Source organism: Falco rusticolus, chromosome 12 (assembly GCF_015220075.1).
Source record: "Falco rusticolus isolate bFalRus1 chromosome 12, bFalRus1.pri, whole genome shotgun sequence".
Taxonomy (NCBI): Eukaryota; Metazoa; Chordata; class Aves; order Falconiformes; family Falconidae; genus Falco; species Falco rusticolus.
The window spans coordinates 4,998,298-5,024,527 of NC_051198.1; the positions used below are offsets into that span (position 1 = coordinate 4,998,298).

General features: G+C 45.9%; 1 long non-coding RNA gene across 1 annotated transcript in view; it reads right to left on the reverse strand.

The window, feature by feature from the left end:
- Positions 1-6,180: 6,180 nt before the first annotated feature.
- The window catches only part of LOC119156360, a 366,829-nt gene continuing 346,779 nt past the window's right edge, over positions 6,181-26,230 (reverse strand). Inside the window, exons 12-13 of the long non-coding RNA XR_005107087.1 lie at positions 17,256-17,340; positions 6,181-16,107 (exon numbers count right to left, since the gene is read on the reverse strand). This is a non-coding gene — a long non-coding RNA (uncharacterized LOC119156360). The remainder of the gene's footprint in view (positions 16,108-17,255; positions 17,341-26,230) is intronic.

Below are 26,230 nucleotides of genomic sequence, written 5' to 3' on the forward strand. Positions count from 1 at the left end.
CCCTGTCCCAGGCCCTGTGCTGGTGGGATCTGGTCATTGAGAGGAGACAGGTTACAGTCAGCTTTGGTTCTGCACTCTCCACATTACAGTCATTTTTGGCTGAGGAGGCACAGAAACCATTTCTGATTAGGCTGAGTGCTCTTGTCCTCTTCTGCATCCCCGAATGTTTGCACGCACAGGGACAGACAGCTGGCCAAACAGGAAGGGTGAAAGCCAGTGCTATAACTGGTACCTTGTGTTTGGTAAGGTCAGTATCAGTTTTGGTGTGGTGTGTGTGAACTCCGCAGGATTAAGCGAGGAGAAGCTTTCCCTTTCACGTTATGCTTTGTCCTGAGCATTGGTGGTAGTGGGACTTGCACCCTGAAGCATATTTGGAAGCATTTAAACATGCAGCTGTGACAGCGGGAGGGGAAAATGGCTTCTTTTCAAACGCCCGAGGCAAGGATTACTTTTCTGCAAATTGCCATAGGATGTGATGGTTCTTTAAAGCTCACGCCTCCTTAAACACATGCGTATCTTTCTAAGGGATGAAGTTCCCTCCACATTGACAGTTAGCCTTCCTTGCAGTGCACATCATGGACTGGAAAGTCTAGGCAGTGTAATGGAAACAGTCCCTGAAGATGAAGAGATTCTCCAATTTGTCCTGTTGGGCAAACATCTGCATGGGAGCAGAGGCTCCTGCTTTAATCTTACCCTCTTGGTCTTGCGTTTCCGGGTTATCCTTTTATGTGAGTCATAGTTTTTATCTATACAAAGAGAAGCTTTAAACTGCCTCAAGTGAGGTATTTTTCCAGTACTTTAGCACTAATTAATCATTAAAGTGCCAAGATCAAAGGGTGGGGTATGTTCTTATGATCACGTTGTGGCCAGTTCCTTATAAATACTGGTATTTTGTGAGTTTCAAATCAAATCTCCCATGGAGAATGATTTGGCAACAAGATGATGGGCTGCTTTTCTTTGTGTCTTTCACAAGTAAAAGGAGCTTTAACTCCACGGGGAATGCGGTGTCAGTCCCACAAAAAAAAGGCCAGCTATTGCTTCAAATGCACTGGCACCCAAAGGTGCTGGTGATTTAGGCATGGATGTAAAAACCCAGCCCTGTGGAGTGAGAGGTAACAGTCCCTGTCTGGGAGATCTGGTGGCTCAGTCAGACAAGCAGCAAAAATGCTGGAGCCTAGAGCCTATTTCAAGGGTAACTAAAGGCAGTTAAGGGTGTAAACGTCACTGTAAGCCAGTAAGACTTACTACTTAAGTGCTTAAGTTACTTCTGAAAGTGAAGCTTTTATAATAATGCGGCTAGTTTTGAAAAAATGTAGCCTAAGGACACTACTTCAGTGAAGCATTAACCTCAGTCTTAAATGGCTGTGGCTGTTGTCTTCTCACCCAAAAGGCCAGCACTTGCATTTCATGATGCTTCCAACCATTGGCACCGCCAGGGTCCCGACAGCCTTCCTGTGGGCAGCCCTCTGCTGTATCCAGAAAATTCACTCCCCCGTGCTAGCGTGGTTAACTGGTATAAAATCTGCAGCGTCTAAATACTTGGGATCTGACGAAAGAGCTATTGTGCTTATGGCTTATTAAAAAACGAGTGTGAAGAGCACAAGGAGTGCAAAGCAGTCCTGCTGCTGCTGACCACCCGTGGGTGGGAACACAAGAGCCTGGCTGCTCTGGAGGAAAGGCGGGGGGTGTGTTGTTGATTTGTTTTTGTGGGGGGTGAGCAGACCATAGGGCTTCGTCTTCCGTGTCTCTCTCCTGTGTCTGGAGGAGGTGAGACGTGCACTGGGGAGCAGCAAGCCAGAGGTGAGGCTGGGACTGAAGGAGAGGCAGGGCAAGGCAAGTACAAGCTGGTAACACAAGTAACAAAGAATCTGTAAAATTAGTGGCTAATAATGATTGTCCTAGAAACAGATGGAATGGAGCAATAGTATTTCTGAAATGTGTTTGTTTTGTTTTGTTTTGTTTTTTCCCTGTAATATAGGATGTTTGAATTTCTTTTTTTTTTTTTTTTTTTTTTTCTTCGTTCTTTCTCTTGTGGGAGGCCTGGGACTTGACAGCATGGGCTCTTGTCCAGCATTTGTTCTGACCTAGATTTTGATCCCTGCTTTTTTCCCTTACCTTCTGCTTAGCTGGCTACTACCTCTTCAAGACACGCATATAATCTATAAAACATTTGTGCTTCCCATTAGTTTTACTTTCTATTTTCAGGAAATTCTGGAGACTGTAACAAAGAGATTTAAATTAGAATAACCGTAAATGCTTTAGGCTGCTAGGGCGATCTGAACACTTGTAATCAGCAAGGAAACTCAATAAGCCATTTAGTAAAGAGAAGTGAGACTATTAAACAAAACAGTGGAAGGTGCTGTAGATTAATCAGCGTTTGCCTTCTCTCAGTGGACAGCAGCAATTCACAATACCTTCTCTGACAGCACTGGAGAGCTGGTGCACCTGAACGAAACCCTTGAAAGCAAGTAATTACTATTGCAGGACAGCCTCAAGCCTTGAGCATGGTTTGAGATCTTTTGCACTGGGTGATGTGTGCATGTATATAAAAGACAGTCCCTATCCTGAAGCCTTTGCAGTGGAAAAATACACAAAGCAGACAGGAGATGAGGGGATGATGTGGTTTATGGTCCCTGTTTTGCAGTTGGTGATTGGAAGCAACAGGGAGATTCTCGCTGACATCCCTTGGGAATCTGGCCTCCTTCTTCTTGATCTCTTTTAGCCGTCCTGTCCCCGGTGGTTCGGCACTCTGCCACTTGAACTGAGGAGTAGCTGTTTCTGTAAATACAAAGATACGGAGAACCAAACCCTGTAGTTTGCATGAGGACAAACAATTGAGCCTGAGCCTTGGACTGAATGAGAATTTAGGTTTAAAATCATCAGTTGATTTAGTTAAATGAGTTTAAAGAGTACAATGTGATGTTAAGCTGCATTTATTTTATTGTTGCCTCCTATTTGACACGGCTCAGTTTGGAAACTTGTGGGAGGACATGGATATTTGGCATGAAGCAGAGGCTGCACAGGGTGCCTGCATCTGCAACAGCCCTGCTCAGTTCACAAAGGCAAAAAGCAGCTGAGGGTGGGTGTCATTTCTCCGACATATCCCACCGTACTGGTTGGGAGATGTGATGTTCACCTGGAAATTTCAAACTGATGGTTGAGCTGATGCTGTTGAAGTCAGAACCAGCTGTTGCTAAGAGGGGGGTGTGTGTGTATCTTCATGAAGGTGTTTTTCCTTCAGTGTTGAATCTACAACCCCCCCATCAAACCCAAATCTGACTCAATACGCAGGGATCAGTGCTGCCTGAAGGCCCTGGAGGCTCTGGCTTGTGCTGGTTCAGGTTTCACATGCCTATTGGAAAGATTTACCCAGAAGAAACTCATTGTGCCATCTTGTTCTGTAGCAGCAGTTCTGACTGTGATCTGTGTGCTGTTGTAAAGTGCATTTTACATGAAAGACTATTATTCTTAAGCACAGATGTGTGCAGGGCTTTGTCACCAGCTAGTGGCAGCAGATCAAAAAGGCAAAAAAGGAACAAACCTGCCACCCTGAGAGCACCAGTAGCGGTAAGTGATGCAGCCCTGCCAGCCTGGGTCATTGGAGGAGCAAAGGCTGGTGGGATCCTCTGCAAAGTAAAACACGGAGGTTCTTGATAACCTGCACAGTCTATTGATGGGTTAAAAAATATTCAGTAGGAAGAGTGCTTATCTGGCGGGGAGCTAGAAACACTGTTTCTTGCAGGTGAAGGCAGACCAAGCTATTCCCTGCTGAAGCTCATAACCCCTTGGTTGTCACATCTGTGTGCTGCATGGAGCATGGACTTTCCCAGCAAGGAGGCAAAGGGCCAGAGAGACCTGAGCTTTTCCAAAGCACATTGCTCTGGCCTGCTGTCTTGCCTGGCCCTTCTGCTGCTAAGCAAGTTCATTCCAGCATGTGTTGGTGAGGATTTCTAACTGTGCGCACCCCGCTGGTGGCATGGCTGGCGCAGCCCGGGGCCAAGCATCTGCCAAAACCGGGACCCGATGCGCGTGCTGAGGAGCAGCGAAGCGTAGCACCACGATTCAGGCAGCCCTCGGCAGCAAGCGCTTCCATTTGGGTGTTCTTCCCCTCCAAAAATTCAAGTCAGTGACCAACAAGCCTTGCGTGCGTGTGTGCACACGCGCAGGCACCACGTGCTGCGATTCCTCCTTGTTAACGCAGGAGAAGGCGCAGGTAAGCGTGCAGTCCCACCGGCCCCTCTCCTTTAGGTGTGCTGCACCACCCAGTGTAATTCACACACTAATCCTGTTTGATGATCCAGAAAGAATGTTTCAAGAATGTTTCATCCCTCAGTAATTTTGTTAACCTCTCCTGGCAACAAAAAAAGGGGAGGTAATGAAGTGGTATTTTCAAAGAACATAAAAACCTAGACAGCCCTTCTTTTTTTTGAGAAGGGTTAGTAGGCGTATGGAGGACTTCTCCACATGGCTCTGCACTTCATCTGCAACTTGAAAAAAAAAAAAACCAACCTCGTGGGATACTAATTCAGTCCTTGGTTTCTTTTGTGTATCAGATGCTGCCAACTGTGCCTTAAATTTGGGCCAGATGCATGATGGTTTTATGATGTGATACTGTTAGGAAGTCTGGGTTGAATATAGCGGAGGCTGTGCTAATGGGGCTGCTCCTTTAGGGCAACGGTACAACACTGGCTTGGGACGCTTCAGCTAGTTACTCTGTGCCTCTGTGGGAATACCTCTGCAGCAGAAATTAACGGTTGGGTTTACCAGGGTGGATAAGATTACTGAGGCTGATTGGGTCTGTTAGTGTGCTGAGAGAAGCAAAATACTTTCTGATGCATGGGGGCTTGGGGGAGAGCTTCCGTGTCACCCTTAGGTGAGGAAAAAATGTCAGTTTTTGTTCAGGTTTGTTGCTGAATTATTTGTGTGCGGCTGCAGGCCCTGCTCTCGTACGTTGCCAGGGCAGGCCCTCTCCTTGCCTAAAATGGCCAAAATAGGGAAAGAGGGTTTACGCTCATCTCGGAGCAAAGGGGTCCCGTTACCCATCACAGCAAAGATGTGGCACAACTGGGCTCGGAAGCGGCTCGGCTCACAAGCCCAGTTCAGTGCATGGGACTAGCCTGCAGCTGGAGCCTAATCACAAGACTGTCCTGTTCCTTTCTGATCGCGTCATGTCCTAAAAGCTTTGTGGAGGATCAACCAAATCTCCTGTGTTTTCATTTACTAAGCTCAGTCAAGTGATACAAAAACCAGAACGCTTTTTCTGCCAATCTGAATTTGCAGTGATTAAATTGTGCTGTTGTGGGGGGGTTAATTTTCATGGACAGATATTATCAGTTAATATGCTTAGCAATCTTAAGGAAATATTTGGTAGTTGTTACAGCTACTTAGCTAACAGAAATTGTCATAATTCCTTTGAATTTGGGCTCTGTAACTCAGTGTCATCTACTCTTTCTGTTCGCCTTCCTAATAATGTGATTGCTGTCTTCACATTGTGGTGACACTTTCTCTTCTTTACGTAGCGTTTATTTCCCAGCAACAGCCCAAACAGCTTTGATGTCACCTGGTCTTAAACCTGCCTGCTGATGAGAGATGGAGGAGTGATTGATATGGATTATCACAAACATGGGCCAGGCATGACCACAGGACCCCTGTGCATGTGTATATATATTTTTTTTAAAAATAATTTTCTTATGCAGGTAGTTCCTCACACTATAAAACTTCCTCTGGTGTTGAAATGCTGATTTTTCTTTGTGGGAGTTTGGGGCGATGAGTGAGCGTGGCTAACTCAATACTGGCCTCTGGAACTATGTGCGCTTGCCCAGGGCCCGTCCACCTCCTGATAAACCCGCAGCAGCTGTTTTTACAGGGGGAACAGCCAGGAGGCATGGGGTGGTTGTTTTAAATGCAAATTATTGGGCTTTATACAGGACTAAATGGCTGAATTCTGTGGCTAGCGTCATGCAGGATGGCAAATTATGATGTTAACAGTTGGACGTACTGAGGGCAAACCATTCTAGTGGAACACAAGGCTTGCCCGTTTTTTCTGTGCTTCTGATAAATACGAATAACTTGAAAAGTTCTCTATGCAAGAAAGAAGCACAGCAGTTACTAAAAATTAAGGGAAATACAGTCACACATCTTCAAATAGTAGCATAAACCCAGTAACTTATGACTCAGGACTGAATCCAATCTCCAAGTGCGTTACAAGAACTCTTTATAAGGCAATTACATTTCTGGCTAAGATTCCTCTAGTCAAAAAGTATTTTTACAGCAGAAACATTTTAAAATATTACAAATATTACAATTTATCCTCTATTCTTTATTTGTCTTGAGGGTCTGTTAGCTGAGCAGCCACAGTGCTGATGGACTCAGATTTATGCACACACACAGAGATGGCATCTTGGGGTGTCAGCCATCGTGTTAGTGTTGCGGAGGTGGGAGCAGGAGAGCCGACTGTCCACATCTCCTTTCTTCTTTGTCCTTCCCATTTGCTTCGTCCTCAAACCGCTGTTCAACGAAGCCGTCAGTGACAGGAGTGGAGGTAGCACCTCTCTGTGAGTCTGTCACCAGCCTTTTCATTTCTCTTCCAGCCCAGCTGTGTGAAGCTCATCACATGAGTGGGAGCCTTTTCCCTCCACGATGGTGGTGCAGTTCTTTCTCAGCTTTGCTGGCTCCACCTCGCAGCTGCTTCTTGGTGCATGGCTGTACTAAGCTGCACACCACCGTAACAAGAGAGGCAGGGATGGGAATATTACTTGTTTTATAGACAAGGCACTACGATCCTCTAGGCACAGACCCATGTTTCCCAACAAACAGTCAAAATCATCTTTCACCCATTGTAGCAACCCAAATGCCTTCCTGCCTCCCTGTATTGCGCAAGCAGCGCAAGTTTGCCGCCTTCTGTCCTCAGATATGCCCCTGGCTTGCTGGTTCAGCTGAAGGGTCTCGCGGCTGAGTTGAGCCATTTTCCCCCTTTCTTGGCTTGACCCACTGCTATGGTCCCAGGGGGACCAGAGCTGCCACACACTCCCCTCTGAGCGTGCCTCCGCTGCTGAAGGCACAGGCTGAGGGCACAGCTGGAACGGGGATGCTTCCTCACTAGAGCATTAAACCCTCCTCGGTGGTGATGCTGTGCCAGTAATAAAACCTAGTCCAAGGCAAGTCATACTAGGAAAAGCGTGCTTTTCCTGGATATCTGTGCCTGTGCTGGAAGAACGGTACCAGAAGCTATGGCAGCCAAAGCCATTCCTCTTCTGGTTTTTGTTTTTCAGTCTGCTTAGTCAATAAATGCTGTGATAAACTTGGCGAAGTTGCTCCACGATGCTGGGCTGTGCTGCGCGAAGCTGATGTTCCGCCACAGGAGCCGGCAGTGCTGGGGAGCCCGGCGGCAGCAGAGCTGCTCTCCAGAGGTGTCGGCTTTGGTCAGGTTGAGGTGAGAGCGGGTTTCACGGGATGGGGCTGCGGAGTGCGCTGTCACTGTACCAGCAGGGTCTTGCCTGAAGCCCTGCCCTCACAAATATTTATGCTGTAGCATACATGAGATACTCCATGGCTGCTTTCCAGAGCGTGGGATAGGAAGACATGGAGAGGGTGTATTATCATTTCCCTGACCATTGCAGGTGCAAAGAATTTGGTAACAGTATTTGCTCTGCAGCCAAATTGCTCTCAGACTCCCTCCTATGTTTATTCAGTTGAAGAGAATTACCCAGTTTTTCTGCTGTGCAACAATCAGGGTAAGAATTCCCAGACAGCGTATTTTTCTTTCTTTTATTTTATTCCCTTTTGAAACATGTGTCTAGACAAGTGACAGGCAAACCTCAAATTGTTTGGTTGCATATTTGAAAGGTACCTGAATGTTTTCTCCCTCAGTCCATCCCCCTGAATGCATTCAACCTGCCGCAGTTCCTGGTAATTGGGCTGAGTGCCTCAAGAGAGCAACTTGTCTTGTGAGCTTTTCATCTCCTCCTGGTGTTAAGGAGTTCAAAGACCTCTCAACTATAGAGCTTTGCAAATACTTTGCTCTTTGGATTTCTGACTCTGTCTCAAACTGAGAAGCAGAAGGAAACATGATGGGATGGGGGGGAGGGAATTTTATTTATATATATATGTATGTATGTGTGTATATATATACACATACACACACCCTGCAACCCTCCAAACTTTAATATAACAGAGAAGTGTTCTTTATTCAAATTAAAAATGCAAAGAAGCTGCTTATAAGTAGTTTGAGAAAAGGAGAAGTATTTGAATCCATTTTTAAGCTCATTTAGACCAGGATCTCACAGCCAGCAGCGCGCTGCCCTGATGGCTGCGGCGTGTAGCACTGCAGCAGTTAGGCAGCCCTGTGAAATGGGCCACACCGGGCATCTGACTGGTACAGACCTTGGTCACACTGTTAGCATGCTGGGCTGGACGAATGCAGTTAGTCAAATCCACTTGATTTCAGTGGGCTTTCACACGGATGAAAAAGTCTACTGCAATGCCGATGGCAACCTTTTCAGTACTTGGATCAGTAAGTATTTTCCTGCTCTAAAATAATTACAGAGTCAGGGCTACGTACTGGAAGTGGTTAAAAAATAATTAGGGTAAGTGAAGGCAATGAAGAAGCCTCTTACATTATCTGTCTGTCCATTTTATTATGTATTTGTCCAGCCAGCGATGCAGATGGTCCTACCCTCTGAGTAACAAATGACCAAGTGTTTATGGTAAAATTTGTCCCATTTATACTATGTCACAATTTTTTAAAAGATTCTGGATTTGGGCTTTACTTTGTCATCTCAGGAACATGCGTCACCTCAGGTGGGTCACTTCTCTCAGGTTTTGGGCAACTCCAGTTGCAGTAGTTCTGACATGGGGGTAGGGAGGGAGTGGGCGCAATCTGGTTCGAAACGCAGAGCTTTGGTGTGGCTCCAGTCTTTCCACCACCCCACTGACTTGGTGCTGACACACAGTAAATACCTGAGATGAGCCAAAGCGCCTAACTTAGTGTGGGAGTGGAGGTTCAATGCAATAAATTAGGTAGGAATAGTGAAAACCACTGGTTTCTGCTATCCAGCAGTTCATTTTTGTTCTTATTTTTCACTTAGCAATCTATAAAAAAATTATTGCAAAACTCGACTCTTCTCTCCAGTGTCAATAACATCCCCTGTGCCAGGTGGTGTAATAATTCAAAATAGGGCAGCCCTCGGCGAGAGTTAGATTGGGTTAGGAAGCAAACTCCAAAACTCCAACTCCACTGCAGCTGGTTCCTTGCTGCTAAAGGCTCTGTAAGCAGAAACCCAATATTGCAGCTCTACAGTACCACTGGAAGATTGTAATTTCCATTCCGTTCGAATTTTAACATGAAAAAAAGTCTTTCTTTGGCTTGATAAATTCCACGCGTCCTTCCCACCTGTTTCCATTTTAATTCAAAAATAGAAACACACTAGTTCATATCTTATTTCCAAGTTGGCAGAAGTCCCTAGGTTGGTTGGTAGTGCTATAACTTATCAGAGTATTTTGCTACTTTTTCTTTCCTCCCCTAATGTGTGGAAACTGAGAGCTGGTTCTTTGGTTGGTGTCAACTGGCGAAGTCCTGGCTTTTCTGGAGAAGACAGCCCAGAGCCGTAGCTAATGCAAATCGCCACGAAGTCAGGTAATGTTACTAAGAAAATATTCTGTAATAGGCTGTGCACGCAGAGTTGCTTGGGGAGGAAGAAGAGTTTGGTGTACTTTAATCACAGGGTGACTCTGAGGCACAGCTGTGTTGTAGCCATGAAAAGAGAAATAAATGCAGCTAAGGGGAGAGAGGAGCCAGTGACAGTGCAGCAGGCACATGCGAGAGCTCAGCTTGAATGGAGCGCACTTTTTTTCTTCACCAAGAAACAGGAAAGATGAGCTGAAGCAGGAGCAGTAGCAGAAGTGTGTGGATGAGATGGATGGCAAGGACAGGCGGGCCTGTCTTGGGAGAGGAGACTTGGAGGGAAGAGTTGAGAAAAGCAATGGCCGAGATTTCTGCCTATAAATAGGTCATAGCTGAAAATTAACAAAGGTGAAGAACCCTTTAAGCCAAGGGGTGCAGTGGTATGAGGACGGTGATATAAACTGCCATGGCTGGACTCAGAGAAAGGTTCCTGACTACGGCTGGGAGCCAGCACAAACACTCTGCTGCTGTGAATCTTTTCTTGCTCACGCTGCAAGGCCCAGCAGGAATCATGCCTGCATGCTCTTAGCAGATGTCTCTTGGTTCGGAAAAGGATGTCAGAAAAACTGTTTATCAGGAGAAAAAAAAGGCTTATATAAAAATCACGTTTCTGCCTAAGAAATGAATGCTTAGACCAAAACAATGCAGGTAGTCACAAAGAAGTGAAATGCTTTTGGGGAAATCAAGAGGGGAGAAGTTGCTATGTGTATTGGTTTACATCCCATTTGAATGTCCAGTTCAGTGCAGAGGTCTGCTCAGAAAGGGTATTCCTTGGAGAAGCAAAGGCGTGGGTGACACAAACATGCCTGGTGCTGTGACACTCTTCCTTGTGTGCAAACAGAGCTGCGTGCTCCCCCAGACGTGTTCCTGCCCGTGTCTGATGGGTGGGAGCAGGTGGGAGCCGAAGGTCTCCCGAGGAGAGAGGAGAAGGGTAGATATGTGCCCCGGCGTGTGGGGAGGTACCTGCGCAATGCCTGGCCTCGAAACCGCACGTAGCTTTCTCTTACCAAGGAGCAGGCAGATGTATCGTGCAGCTGACAGCAACAGCCCCCCCACGTACCTGCTCGTGTTCGAGGGTTACCGACCCCAGGGGAACCACTGTGCTGTCCCTGCTTGAGGGGCTGCTTTCTATACAGCTTGTCAACATGGAGGAAGTTTTCTTTTTTTAAACTGTGGGTAATGTTAAGAATAAAAAGACTTTAGTGAATAATTCTAAATAAGGAGCAAGCATTTAAACAAAGAGCCACTGTGGAATTTACAAACGCATGAATTAGCCCATTGTAAAATGGACAGCACTTTGCTCAAGGGTGCAGCGGCTACTTCCAGCCTTTCAAACTTCCACCAAGGTTTAGAGGCTAAGTGTGAAAGAAGATAAAGAAGAGAGATGTTAATCGCTGATGGGATTTCACCTCTCCTGAGACTGTCGATAGGACGTGAGCATGAGTCCATCTTCAGTACACCTGGATTGGCTTCAGTCCTCCTGCAGCTGATGAAGGACATACAGAGCAGCAGAACAGATCTGCTGGGAAAATTTAGCTGGTCAGCCTGAAAGTCCCTCGCATCTCCGTGTCCCCCCTCCCATCCAGTCAGCACGTTAGACCTCCCTTTTTTTGCAACTGTGCACAAAAATAATGGGTCCAAGCATAGCAGTACGCTGGTGTTACATAGAGTGACTAGGTTGTGCAATTTCTATTGCCGTACAGGAACACTGCTTGCTTTTATGCTTTAAAGTCAATGAGAAGAAAAGTAGAAAAAAAATTGTCCTGCCTTTGCTCTTTGGCAGAAGAGCAATAATTTCAGTGCACCCTCCCCCCCCCCCCCCCATGTGCTTTGCTGTGTTACAGGCAGTGGTGTTGCTTGCAATGAAATGCCACAGCTGTGAACTTTGCTTCGTGTTAGGCAGGAATGAAATGTTCTCTCCTTCACTTCTGTTCGCAACACAGGCGACATGATTCTCTATTACATTACCTGAGTGATCAACATCCAAATTATTCGTCCAGACAGAGTGTAGCAGGGCAAAAAAACCCACCCAAGAAGTCTGTGGTGTAACTTCAAATACATATATATTTCCGTGCTTGCAACTCTCCTGTGTAGGTGTCTAGCAATTCCCGCTGATTATCTAACCATGTGTTTTATTTTTCTCTTTTTTTAAAAAAATAATAAATGATTCAACACATTTTTTTTGTGGCATGTTAGATTGGCTAAAATAACACGTGGCCGTATCCTGCTCTGATTGAATTTAATGCTACCATTCCTACTGACTAAACCGATTCAGCATTAGGCCTTCAGTGTAGAAAAGTCCACACTACGTGTAGAAGTAGCCAGGGCTGTAAATACAGTCCCTGTAGCTTGGGGACATACTGAGCTCGTTTGGTACAGAAATAGTATTATTTCATAATCTGGATACAGATTGTCCAATCCTGCCCAGTACAGGCAAAGCTCCCACTGAATTAAGAAGAGAAAAAAAACAGGTTGAAAATTTGCGATTGCAATTGAGGTCACTATAGCACAATCGGTGCGGTTCTGAAACGTGCAGATGTTGCAGTTTTTCACTGGAAAAAGTCATGGCCCAAACATGCTGCTCAGCTCGGAATGTTCACAGCAAGAATTGTACAATTCATGCAGTAAGGGCTGGCTCCCCTTCCAGTTATGCTCTCTGTAAGTGCCTGGCTTTCATGCCTGTGATAGTTTTCTGCAGTGGATTACCTGTATGTCCAGCAAACAGGTTTTCCAGGTGCAAAGTGGTGCACGGAACAACGCCCAGAGGGGTAACGCTCAGAAACTCATGATAACTTCATGCGGTAGGTCCTGCACCACAACAGAGCCAGGGCAGACCTGAGTCACAGTCCTCAGGGATGCCTCACAAACGCATGGCTTTCTAGGATGAGGCACAAGTTAAGTCTCAGGTTAAATTTATCACAGGTTTGGCCCTTCCTCCTAAACCACTCGGACAGCTGACTGACGGGGGAGTGAGAACGATCCGGGACAACAGAGGAGTGGCAGGATTTTGTGAAACGAGGAAATGGCTTGTGGATGCAAACTGCCCGGTGGGGTTTCACACTGCCGTGATGTTAATCCTCCAGGAGAACTGGATCTATACTGAGGCAAGGTAAAGAGAAAAATTTCTTCAGCTGGCATGTGCAAGCAGGGCGATTTCAGATGAACTTGCTCCTCGGTGTAGCTGAGAATTCCCCAAGAGGAGGGCAGCTGAGAGCAGCAATAGGTATTGCTCTGGGACATCAAGGCCGCCGTTTAGGATGCTGTGGTCTCTTGCAATAGAGATACTGCAATAATGCCCTCACTAAGGACACATTTTGTGTTTTTGGCTGATACACTACAGGAATTCAGTGCAGAAGGTGTGCAGCTCACCTATAAACACAAGTGATTCTGTATTTGGCAAAAAAAAAAGGCATTGTAGTTGAGTCTTTCCTTCCAGCTGGAGGTCCCTTCGTCTGATGGTCTGCACTGTTTATGGAGAAACCGTGATCATCAGGGTCAGATGATCTGACAGTTATTAAAAACAACAGGCCAACAAATGACATCTACCTGGCCATGGAATGAAATACTTGACACACCAGATGGGCCGCCTTATCACCAGTTTCTCCAGCTTACCCACTCAATATTGATAACATGCTCAGAGGAGTTAGGAGAGTCATGCCAATAATCACAAATGCCTAAAGACTATCTGCAACAGGGCTTCATGATAAGAGATGAGAAAGTAAAGTTCTTTTCCAAAGTTAGAAGATGTTAAAAGCTGTCTTTTTGGAAGATGGGGATAAAGCTCTGTTCGCTATTGTGGGAGGTTACTGGCGAGTCCCCTCAAGGCTTTGGCTAGGATGTCTGCCACACATCTTTCTGCAAGAGAGAGGTTTTTCTGCATTACTTAGAACTGAGGTCGTTGAGATACTAATTTGATAGTGTTCAGACATATTCATAAGTAGTCTGGTAAAAAGGATGAATAGTGAGATGAGAAATTTTGCAGATGATGCAAATTATTCAGCATTGTAAAACTAAATCTGGCCACAAAGCGCTGCTGAAAGAGTTCACGATCCTGAGTGGCTGGGCAATAAAATGACTGAGGTAGTGCAGTGTCAACAAAAGCAGAGCACATGCAGAAAACTCACCCCAACTATACTTCAGCGTAGACAAGCCCTAAATGTAACATTTAGCAAAGAGAGCTTGGAGGCCTCTGCAAATACCGTTTCAAGTTCGTCAGAAGAGGCAGCTATGACGTTAAGAATGAACTGGCAAAGAGGCAGGGCCAAGTCAGAAAACATTATAGCACTCCTCGATGAAACTCTGCCTCCATGGCAGTGTGTTTGCCAGCCATCTAACTCCACAAGGGTTGAGCTGAACTAGGAAGCATAGGAAGGAAAATGTTCAGGATGAGGAGAGCTGGGCAACAGCTTCCATGAAGGTGGAAAAATAAGCAGATGATGAGTCTTCAGAGTGGAAAGGGATGACAGAAGCAGGAGGCACGGTAACGGTCTGTCAGATCATGACTGACATAGAAAAAAGCAAATAGGAACTGGATGTTTGCTGCTTCTCCCAAGAATTAGAGGGGACCTGGTGATGCTGTCACACAAGAAGGTTTAAACCAACAGAAGGAAGTACTTTTTCATACAAAGCATAATTAAATTGTGGAACTCGTTGCCACAGGATGTTGCAGAGGCCAAAAGTTATAAATGGCTTGAGAAAGGGATCAAAAACATTTGAGGAGGCTAGATCCATGGGTGGCTGTTAAAACACACTGGTCTGGAGGCAGCCTCTGCTTTGGGAAGTCCATAAACCACGGATTGCCTGAAGCGAGGAGGGTACAGCAGGGGAGGGATTGCACCGAACCTCCTCCTTGAGGTTTTTCCGCCTGCATCTCCTCCTGGCTATACTGGGAGATGGGATACTGGCCCATGTGGCCTTTTGCTGTGACACTGGTCAGGTCCCAGCTCTGCTGGGTCTGCTTGAGGCATGCCTCTGCTTACTCCCTTTTAATAATAATAAAAAACCCCAAACCCACAAATGCAGAACAACAAAAAAGCACAACCGAAAACAGAAGAGGGGGAAGAAACAACCCCAGCCCTCCACACACAGTTAGTAGGCAGCCTGGTAGTTGTTTTATTTTCTTTAGAGTGGACTTTGTGTTGCAAGTGGCAGGAAGCCATGAACCACAAAAATAAAATAATTCTAACCCTAGTGCTAAGTAAGGAAAACAAAGATGGCTCAGCAATTAGCAGCATTATATATGTTAGTACTAAGTAACAACAGATGTCAGGACTTGAGCCCTTTGCATTCCGTGCAATCCTTCGGAAACCAAAGCCTTTTGACGTTGCTATACATTATTGCAGTTATTTTGGGTCTGAGAGAACAGCAAAGGCTCTCTGAATGTTGGAATATGTAGGCTGTAGGACTGGCTGGGTCTTACCTGTGTCTACCTCGCTGTCCTGCATACTTCTGCTGACTTAACAGGCTAGCGTGTGCTGTAAAAGGCTGCTCTGTAAAGACATGCGCTGGCCATGAGTCATTAGCAAGCATGCGAAGCTAATTGGCAAAATACTCATAAAAGATTTTGAAGGTGGGTTAATTACAATTCATTACACTGTAAACTGTCCCCAGGCTATTGTTAAAAAATGCAGGAGTTTCAAGGTCCAGTATTTTATGATTCATTTTGCCATGCAGTGAAAAACAGACTCTATATCAAACTACATTCATTATAGTTAAGACCACAAAATCTTTATTGGTTTTCCCAACATTCCCTCCTTGTTATATGAATTCATATGGACTGCACATTTCTAACAATTGGCAAGAAGGCATGAAATAAAATTTATGATATTTTCTTACCTTCTACTCGGTGCAGCTTTAAAAACTGCCCTTTCTAGTTGCTTTACCTCCTCCCACCTTAATTCGCTTGAGCTGATAGGATGGGAAATTGAAAATAAACAGAGAAAAGAACGGGAACAACTTCGCCACATTTAAGATTTGGTCGTCCGATGAATCTGGCTGCTGCATGTGTGTGCAGGAACCTTAGCTTCAAAAGGATACTGGTAACAAAACAGTAATAAAGAAGAATTTCCCCTTGTAGTAATATAGATAATTTTTTTTAAATTCAGAGTAGACACATTTTTACCAATTAATTGTACTTCCAGATGGAGGCTCTTGTAGCTAAGGTCAGGACTCACCTTCAGAGATCTGCTCAGACAAATCTTGCAGGCTCGTGTATCACTTTACTCATGTGAGTGATACTACCCACATGCTTTGCCAGACGGGGACCTTTGTCTACTCGTAGCCAAATTCTCCAGCTTATAAAAGAAGATAACAGAGCCTCTGACTGTCTGCCTACACCAGGGATGTCAAATACTTACAGTTTCTTGTGAAAGGTCTGTGGGAGGGAGGCATTACAAGCGAGTAGCTTGGTATAATTTTCAATAATGCTGTGTTGAGAAAAAGTTAACAGAGGAGCCAGCTGTGACCTTTGTGGGAGCAGAGCCAAGCACTGCTCATCAGTGCTACCTCTGTACCCTTCGCCGGGGTCTCCTTATCTCCTCGTGCTGGCTGGCACTTGGGCTCTCCTTTGAGGCGTCAATGGTGCCATTCTGCCGTGCTTTTTCTCCACCCCGACGCGCTGGGCTCCGTTCACTTCTGCCAATGCAGCAGGCTGCCTGCTGCGCTGGCCCAGCCTCTGCGGACTGCACCGAGTCCTACTCTGCAGGTTCACCCCTATCTCTACGAGCCTTGTTGCTGCTGGCATTTCCAGTTCAGCCGAGCTAACTTGGGGGTTAAACGAGTTCTGATAGGCTCTAAGCATATCGCTATTACTGTTATCAATATGGGGCAGTGAGCTGCCATGCTCTGCTGGAAGTCCGAGCTCAACACAGTGTCCAGCCCTGCTTGGCTTTGGGGCACTGCTGTCCCAGGTGGGGCAGCCACCAAGGGCAGTCACAGCTGGTTCAGAACCGAATTTAAACGTAAAGAGTAAACGATGGAAATAGCCAGGGACTAATGCTCGTCCCCATTAAAAATGTTGATGACATGGACGGATTTTGTTCTTTCAATTAATATTTTACTACTATGTTTTTTTGAGGTGATGGGGAGAGGGGGAATATTGAAGAAATCTCTCACTCAGGCAATAATTGAATTGCTGGTCTTAGTTTTTTCTTATTGAAACCTCTAAATCTTTCAATGAAACTGGACATTTTTGGACGCAAAATTTTTCATTCAGTTGAAAAATGCCTTCTCCATCACAAAAAGGCATTAATAGAAAAAAAAAAACCCACCCCAAAGGCAAACCAAACCCCTTCCAGCTTGAAATTAGTCACATGGGAATACCAGTTTGGTCTAGTAAGACTCGGTAATAGATTTATTGTAGTGTGCATTGGGTTTGTTTGCATTAGCATATTGTAAAGTGATAAATATCTTGGGTTGGCTATTCTGACTGAGGTTTTCTCTGGGGAACTGGATTCCCTTACATGACAGTGTCATAACTGCCGTATTTATTGGGACCAAGAATTTGTCTAGCTTGGTTTCCAACAGAGGCATGCAGAGAAGAGTAAAAGCTAACTCAAGCATTTACGATACTTACCCTGGGTAGTTTGCCAGCCTCCACGTCTGCTCTGTCACACTGGGGACTGACCTCTTCCTACTGATGTTACTGGAGGCTGTGACAACTGCAATGAAGATCAAAGTGGTCACCTGCACCATGTGATTTACAATGGGGGCATTTTCCCACCAGCGGATCCATCGTATGGGATGTACCTCTTGCCTTCCCTCCTGAAATGCTCTCCTGATTGAACTGGTGGGACCCCCCCCAGTCATTGTGCCAAGAGCTGAGCAAAGCCCAGGAGTTTATAGCCCAGCAGCCAGAGCTCGGCTGGGTTTTCAGAGCCGGTGGGCACCTGGAGCAAAGCACTTGGAAATCAGAGTTCAAGGACTATAATATTTATGGGTACTGTGACTGTGGCTGGGATCTAACAACTATATCCAAAAACATTGGCAAATACTTCTTTTGTCTTGTTTTGTTTTGTCAAGAACTACAGCTGTTCCTGTTGCCATCTCACCTGGAACTAGTACATGAAGAAACTTCATCAGCTTCACTTCATGACATTTAGCAATGCCAGTGCTGTTATTGGACAGATGTACCAGTGGGTGAAATGGAAGCAAATGAGGAAAAAAAAAAAAGTGACCAAAATTTTCCAAATGCTCACAGATATTTGTTTCTAGCAGTGGAGAGATTTTGCAAGTGGCAGGTGTCAGTATTAAGTACTGAATTCTTCATTTTCCCATTGGTCTCACTATAAACAGGGATATTTATTTTCAAAATAGGCATTTTTCATCACTTCTTTTTAGGGTCATGCCTCTGTAAGGCACACAGATGCTGAATTTGGACAGGACCTTTTAGCCATAATATATGAAGCTCCAAAATTTCAGAGGCTTCACTAAGAATATTGTGCAGAAATTGGGATTTTTGCCATTGACTTGATTGGCTCCAAAATTGCACCCTTGCTGCTCCTTGGAAGTCATCTTTGATTTGGAAATCATCTTGATGAATGCTGTGATACATTAGTCTCCAAGGAGATTCCTGCTACTTCATTGTTTTGATGAGGCTGTAAATAACAAAAGAGCCTTACTCATCAAGTGCTCGTCCAGTCTTGGCTCAACTCAGAGTAGTCAGGACTGGGCAACAGCAAAATGTTAATCAAATTCCTTCAAATCTCAACAGAAATGTTGAACAGAGCTTCTCTAAGACTGCAGAAAACTCTCCATGGGAAACTGTCAACATTTCTATTTAAGATATTGTGTCAACATTTGGCATCTGTGAACCAGCTGGTGAAGCGTTTGGAAAAACCAGGAAAATACAATTTATGGATGTTTGGAATACATATCTACATGAGTATATACCCATAAAATTTATACATATTTCTATCTAAAATATACAACCTACCTATATACAAATTTTTCCAGTTGCTAACTATGTGTGTGTGTGTAAATGTGTTTATGTGATATTTATATATGAGAACAGGAAAATTTTCAGCCAGCTCCAGTTTTAAGCCAGCCACTCTGAAGGCAGATTTGTTTGTTTGTTTCTCAACCCCCTTTTTGTCAAATGGAAACGCGTGGCCAGCAGGTTGAGGGAGGGATCCTCCCCTTCGCTCGGCCCTGGTGAGGCCATGGCTGGAGTGCTGTGTCTAGTGCTAGGCTCCCCAGTTTGAGAGAGACAGGGAACTGCTGAGGAGGGCCCAGCAGAGGCTATGAAGATGGTGAGGGGACTGGAGCATCTCCCTGATAAGGAAAGGCTGAGGGAGCTGCGCCTGTTCATCCTGGAGAAGAGAATGAGAGGGGATCTCTTCAATGTCTACAGATAACTTAAGAGCAAGTGTTAAGAGGATGGGGCCAGGCTCTTCTCAGTGGTGCCCAGCGACAGGACAAGGGGCAACGGGCACAAACTGCAGCACAGGAGGTTCCACCTGAGTAAGAGGAAAAACTTCTTTACCCTGGGGGGTGAGAGAGCGCTGGCACAGGCTGCCCAGAGAGGCTGTGGGGTCTCCTTCCCTGGGGACATTCAAAACCCGCCTGGACCTGACTGTGCAACCTGCTCTGGGAGAACCTGCTCTAGGGGGTTGGACCAGGTGAGCTCCAGAGCTCCCTTCCAACCCTGGCCATGCTGTGATTTTGTGACATGGTCTCTGCTAGCTAGGAGCTGGATATCCTGAAAGCTGTTCTGGGTGGGCGCTGGGACAGGACATCACTGTTGGTGCTTTCAGAGTTGCTACCATCAATAACTTCTCTCTCCCACACAAGTGTTGAGGGAGAGAGCTTGGCCCCACAGCCATCTGTGGCAAAAATCCCATTGACTTCAATGAACCTGGATTTCACCCTCCGTCCTTGGAAGAATTTTACAGATATGCAAATAACACACTGTCTATATCCCATAATCAAAGCCTCCCCTTATCGAGTTTATTTACTTTTACACTGCGTGTGATATTAAACTCAAGCTCTTTAAATTCCCGCTTTTATTCTAGGCTCAGTAGAAGGACCCCCCTCTTCTGTTTTCACTGAAATTCATCGAGGTTGGTGGAAGTACCTCACTGAAGGTCCCTCATGTAGACTGCTTCCTACAGTAAATTCAAGGGCATAAGACACCTCACAATTGGCTTTTATAACCTTACGAGAAAAAAAAAGCCTGGCTCAAAAGCTGCTGACTTTTTCTCCAGCAGAGGCTGAGCTGCTAAGAGATTTGTAGCAGCCCCGCTTAGTGAGCCAAGCCCTGCAACTCAAAGGAGGGAAAAGTGTCATAAATCATTGCAAACGAGGCACCGCTATCTAGCTGTACACCCATGGGCCAGCCATCGCTTTTGGAGCCAGCAGCTCACCAGCAAAGATGACATGATCACCACCACGAAGGCAACCTGGAGCCCTGCAATGAATTCAGGTCCCCTGTGTGACCTTGGACAAGGCATGTAGACTCCTTGCCTTCACTTCCCCATCTAGAAGATGGAGCTAGTAGCACCTGATTTGCTCATCATGCTTATTTAAATTATGAACACCTCCAGGCAGAGGCAATCTCTTACAACGTGTCTATACAACGTCTAATAGAAGGCCCTTGTCTCAGCTCAACCTCTAGGTACTACACGAAGGCAAACAGTAGTACTTGGCACACTGCAGATTTCAAACTAGAAATTTAACACCAAATAGTTCTCATTCTCTCCTGCTTTTGGCACTTGGCCCTATTCAAGATGATTTTGTTTTGTTTTGTTTTGTTTTTTAAGAAGGTACGAGAGCAAATCCCGAGGGCTGTCTGTCTCCGATTCCTATTAAAGTTTACATTACACTCACTGGCAGTTTGTCTCAGGATAAGAGTCCCAGGGTTTCCCCCTTAGATTTTCAAACAGCCATACAGCAGAAAGCAAGAAAGCATGAACTCTATCTGGTGCTGGAGCTGCAGCTGTAATCAGAAGCTTTATGATGAAGTTCAGCTGGAAGAGCAAAGGAGAGGAGAAAAAAAAAACCCCAACACAAAACAAAACAAAACAAAACAAAACAAAACAAGGGAATGCCATCAAAGTCTTTCAAAGACAGAAATTCATTTTACCTTTGTCAATGACTGTGGTTTTCAAGGATAAAGATCAAAGCAATGACCGTGGGCAGAGCTATGACAAATGCCGAGATCAGTCTGTTAAACCCTAGCATTAGTGCTACAGTTAGACTGGTGTCTAGACTAGCAGTGGGTACTCATGCCAGGTTTGGCAAACACGGCAGTGGAGCGCTTGCATCAGAGCTGTAACAAGAAGAGTGAGGCATCCAAATTGCAGAGGGGAGGGAGCAATCAGACTCCAGCAGAGTGGAACTGGAAAAAGGAAGTTTAGGAAAAAAACCCCAACCAACCAAAAAAACCCACCCTGCCACAAAAAAAACATCCCAGATTATTGCCTGAGCTCAGGGAAAGACAGCTGAGAAGACGCATCCCCCCTCCTGGTTTTTGCATTGTGATTAATGTACACAGAAAGCTTAGATAAGTGGGGGAAAGTAATGCCAAATTCTTATCAATACAGATGAGCTGGCTTCATATTCCTCCAGCCCTTTCATGTGGAAATGAGAGTGCATTTGATGAGGCCAAGCCCATGTTTGAAACAGCTCAGCTGGGATGTGCGCGTGGTGAGGGTTCAGGTGCCTGCACAGAGAATCGCTACAGCTGGATGGAAAAGGGGAGACCTTTCCAGAGGGCAGAGGGTGCCTTCAGCTTCCTTGCTTTTTCTGTTCCTCATAGGGAGAACAAAGCCCTTGCTCCGTGGCAGAAATGCATGCTGAGGTCTGAGCTGATGGACTGTGCAAGGAGGCAAGGTGCTTCTGGCTAGTGAGGGGCCCTGGCCCATGGGGTCTCCACGTTCCTCCAGAGAGCTCTTGCATGGACCTTTAAAACTCGGACCCTGTCATGTCCCAGAGGAGGAAGGTGGATAAATAACAGCAGTACACACACGCTTACAGCAGCTCGTGTTAGTACGCTTGGGGCCAGCCCCGCTCCCACCCTGCTGCCCTGGGGCACGTGCTTGCTCCAAGGCTGCAGGCCTGGATGGAGGAGAGAGGAGCAATGGCATCACTCTGTGTGTGGCACCCTGTACCAAGTCTGGGGCTCTCCTGGCTTGAGAATGCCACACAGAACTGATACAGGGATAAACTAGAAAAATTGATGGTCAGCCACCATTACTGGAGCATCTCAAAACTCCCCAGATACTTGAAACCAACCATTTCTCATCACAGTTACATTGGCTTCCACCAGTCGCGATGAGTTCAAAAGAAGCTGTGAACTTATGTGGGCAAATGTGATCTCCAGTGGATGAAGATAGACAGGAGGAAATATTTTCATAGACCCAGCTGGTTTCAGCTGTGCTTCACTCAGGGGCTTGCATTGCTCCTTGTCAGGAATATGGCATAGTACTTGCTAGAAACAATTAGCTAAGACTTATAGTGGTCATACGCTATTCTCAGCTTTGCTACTGACTCACCTGCACAGCCTCGGGCGAGTTGCTTGCATATTTGTGCCTTAGTTTACCCATTGGTAATAGCAGAGATAGTAACAGTCTCACAGAGTAGTGTGAGAATTAGTTAATTAATATTTGGAAAACAGTTTGTGCCTTGACGTCTTTGTGCCTTTGTTTACCCATCAGTAATATCAGAGATAGTAACTGTCTCATGGAGAGGTACAAGGATTAATTAATTATTTGAAAAGCAGATTGAGATCCTTGGATGAAAGATGCTATGTGAGTAAAACATATCATTAAAAACATCTCCCTGTCCTCTGTGAAGTTAAAATAAAGCTGGAGCTTCTTAGTCATTCAAATAATTAAACCATAAATACTGTTTATTTTAATCTTCTCTTTAAAAAAATAATCTAATCTACGCAGTGATACCAGCCAAAGAATGAAAAATGTTTCAAATTCAGGACACCTATCAATTTGAGGAGCTTGATTCTTAATTGCTTTTTGATTTCTATCAATGGAAAGTGAGAGCAATTGTATTCACAAATGCCTGCAAAAGCACAGGGCAGCTGGGCGGACACCCACAGTTCCTCTGCAGGGTTTCAGCCTGCATATTCACATGGATCCAGCAGCTGTACACCGCACCGCACAGGGCTTCTCACACTAGCCAAGCAGATGATCCTATTTGACTTGTTAACCACCAGGGAGGTGTAGACTAGCCTGTCTTAAAGGCATGTCAAAGCCAGCCTCCCCCCCCGCAAACCGTGGGTGCAGTGAAGCAGGGTGGCACGAGCAACTTCTCCTCCCAGGAATGGTGCCAAAGGGACAATGCAACAAAGCAAAGGCACCAGCCTTGCAGTCAGTCCATCAGCCACTGATCCATTCAGCCTTGCGCATCCTGGGCAGTTTGCATTGCTCGTCCCTCCTAAAACTCGGCACTGACTGTGTGCTGCCAGCCAATGCTGCCTTGCTGGCTCTGCCCAGTCCGTGGGGAGAGAAATCCCTGAATGAACTGACTGACACTGGGAAGGAACCATAGGAGAATTGATGGGAGTCTCTATCTAAAGTCATCTTTTATTCAGAGGCAAACATGCCAAATGCGGAAAGTCCTCTCAGTCACTATCCTAGGGACTTACTGTATGCTGGGGCCAAAAATGTATGCAAGTGGCCCGTGTTTTTATCTTTCTCTCTAGTTTTTGTGCATGTTTTTGTTTTACAAAGCACGTATGTGAAGAAGAGGTTTGCAATATCAAGGTCATGGGTTTTAACTGAATGGGGACTTTTTTAAGCTGTAACTACCTTTGGGAACCTGCTAGCATAACAATCTGCTGTGACGAGCACCCAAACCACCACCCTACGTAAGCCTTCCACTCGCTCAGAGGGCCCTGTTTCAGCTTTCTCATGGCCTCCCACTCCTCCCTGCCCGTGGAAGATCCTGCAGGAATCACCAAGTAACCTGTGTGGGAATGAGGAAAGGATGTAATTGCCTTCCTGAGCTCCAGCGCTTTCATTAGTTAAATGTCCTCCTGTCTCTTCCACGCTAGTCCAGCTTCTACTGAATTTTCATCAGACCAAGAAAGGCCTTTAGGGCCATTTGAAAGTAACCATCAGATAAAAGCAACTGTCATCTTCCTCATGCGGCAGGCAAGGAAGCAGACACAGACTGGTCACACAGGAAGGAGAGGAGGGACCCTGTGACTCAGAGCTTTTGACTCCCAGCCGTCAGCTTGAGACGCCATTCCAGCCAACTATAAAAGCACATGGTTATCTCTGAACTCATGAATAATCCCATTGATTTCAGCCATAAACTTCAGCATCAGGGCCTTAACCACCTGCCTATGCCCGCCACGAGTGGAATAACAGGAGTGCAGGTCTGGTGAGGGCCAAGATCCTCTTGACATAGAGGAAAGCAGCAAATGGTAGTTTCCCTGGTGCATGCAGGTTTCTGTCTAAGAAAACCACCAACGGGGATGAAAAGGTGGCTTTGTCCCTGAGATAAGGGGTCCCTTCTTGGGGATGACGTAGCTCTTGCCCCAGCTCCAGGAGCTCTCTCCATGCTGGACACTAGTGGACTTGGTCAACTCCCTCACAATAGCCCTGCTGGCTGTATGCGGGGGGCTGCTTAGCTGACCACAGTGACAGTGACTTTGGTGGCGATTCCTCAGACAATGTGATCCCAGTCCCCAGGCTTTGCTGGAGGGGACCCAGGTTCCCCTGGGAGGGGAAAGGGGCATTTGCATATATGATGATACCAGCTGTCCTCTCCTGACTGGGAGTTACTGAGTTCTTTAACCCTTTGCTCACGCAGAGTCAGAAGTGACCTGGTTGTGAAGGGATCTCACCCACAAGCAGAGGCGTCCCTCAAAGCTCTGCAACCCAGTGCAGCATACAGTTTACTCCCCCACAGCTGCTTTTGACCTTGCATTTCTAGCAAAGGGCTAAGTGATCAAGGCAAACAAGAAGGAAGCTATGTTCCTGTTGTTGACGAGAGAGTGAGTGAAGCAACCTAAATTATACATGGCGTTGCCTACCAGATGGTCGAAGCGTCTCTCCCTTCTATTATGCAAAGTAATAGTTTCACAAAGTAGAGGGGACCGGAGATACCAGAGCATTCAGGAAACATGTCCCATAGCTGATTGAAAAGCATGTTTTACTTCTAGCTGGTAACATGGGATTTTAGCTGGATGCCTGTCGTTCAGCCCTTCTCCAGAGGTGAAAGGTGTCAGCTCTGCCTCTGAGAGGGAGCAGAAAGACTGTGAACCCAGCCGGAACTGGAGCAGTAATTTGTAACAGCAGGGTTTAGGTTTTGCAGACCGTGAAGGAGGTGGAGGTTTACATAAAATAAACCTGGGCAAAGCCCATTTTATTTCTCACTTAGGAGAAGCTTTCAGTTTGGTCCTTTGTAGCTGTGGACACTGACTTGTAATCCCTCAGCTGGAGTAATGGTGGGGGGGTGTGAGCTAAAGGGACTGATCCCTGTTGCCTAGTATGTCCTAAAGTTCTTCCTGGTCTGCATCCATCTGCTGCCTCATGTCATTATGGCATGTCAACATGAAAACTGAAGGTGTGAATGGAAGCCTACTTCTGCTGGCTTTAACTTCCGACAGTTCAGATATCGGTGCAATGCTTCCCTGGGAATGTAAAGCTCAGGGTGTGCTGAAGCAGTGCTGGACCATATTTGTGGGGCTGAGGCTTCCAGGGGGCCTCCACTGCTGGCTGGCTGGGAGCCCTCCCAATCTCCAGTCTGTCTGCAGCACAGACATACCCATCCTGAGGGTGGGGATGAGATTATTTTCTCCACTTCATGACTGTACAGTTATTTTTCACAATAGTCCTAGTCCATGAGCAGGGCTCCTGAGCACAGCATCAACACCTATTGAGAGCACGTATAGGAACAAAAATTTCTCTGACAAGCCTTGCTAGATTGGCCTCCTTCCTGCCCACTGTGCAAATCCATCGACAGGCGGGAGGCATGGACCTAATTTCACTGATAATGGCATTGATCCATACATAAAATAACCAAGCCACTCATGGCTTTGATTTGTGCGTTTTTTGATCATCTGAAGGTTTTAGAAAGGGTATCAGATAGATCTCACACCCACATCTTCTCTCAGATGCAGCTTTCACTGGAAACAGTGCAAGGTATAAAAATATACCAGGCTTCCCTTACGGCTTTTTGACAACTGAGTTTCAACTGATTAAATCTCAGAATAGGAATGGTGGCCCTTGTTCTCACTCAGAGCTGTGGGCTGTCAGCTCTTGGGCTCATTTCTGCAGCAGTTCACTCTGTGATAAGAAGTTCTTTAAGAATCAGTGGCCAACACAGGACCAAACTCAGCCAGCTTTCACTTGGCTGCAGGTTTCACTAGCACAGATGCTGGAGCTTATAATCCACATTTAATTTTCCCTTGTTTCATTTTTCCCTAGGAATGCAAGGGGAAACAAAACCAGGAAAGGACAGAAAGGATGGAGGAGCCCTGCCTGCACCTGGCATACTGCTCGGGGACTCAGCAGTCTGACTCCTGCTCCAAGTCCTTCCTTCAGACCACTGCCTGACCTCAGGTAAATTGCATCACAGCTTCCC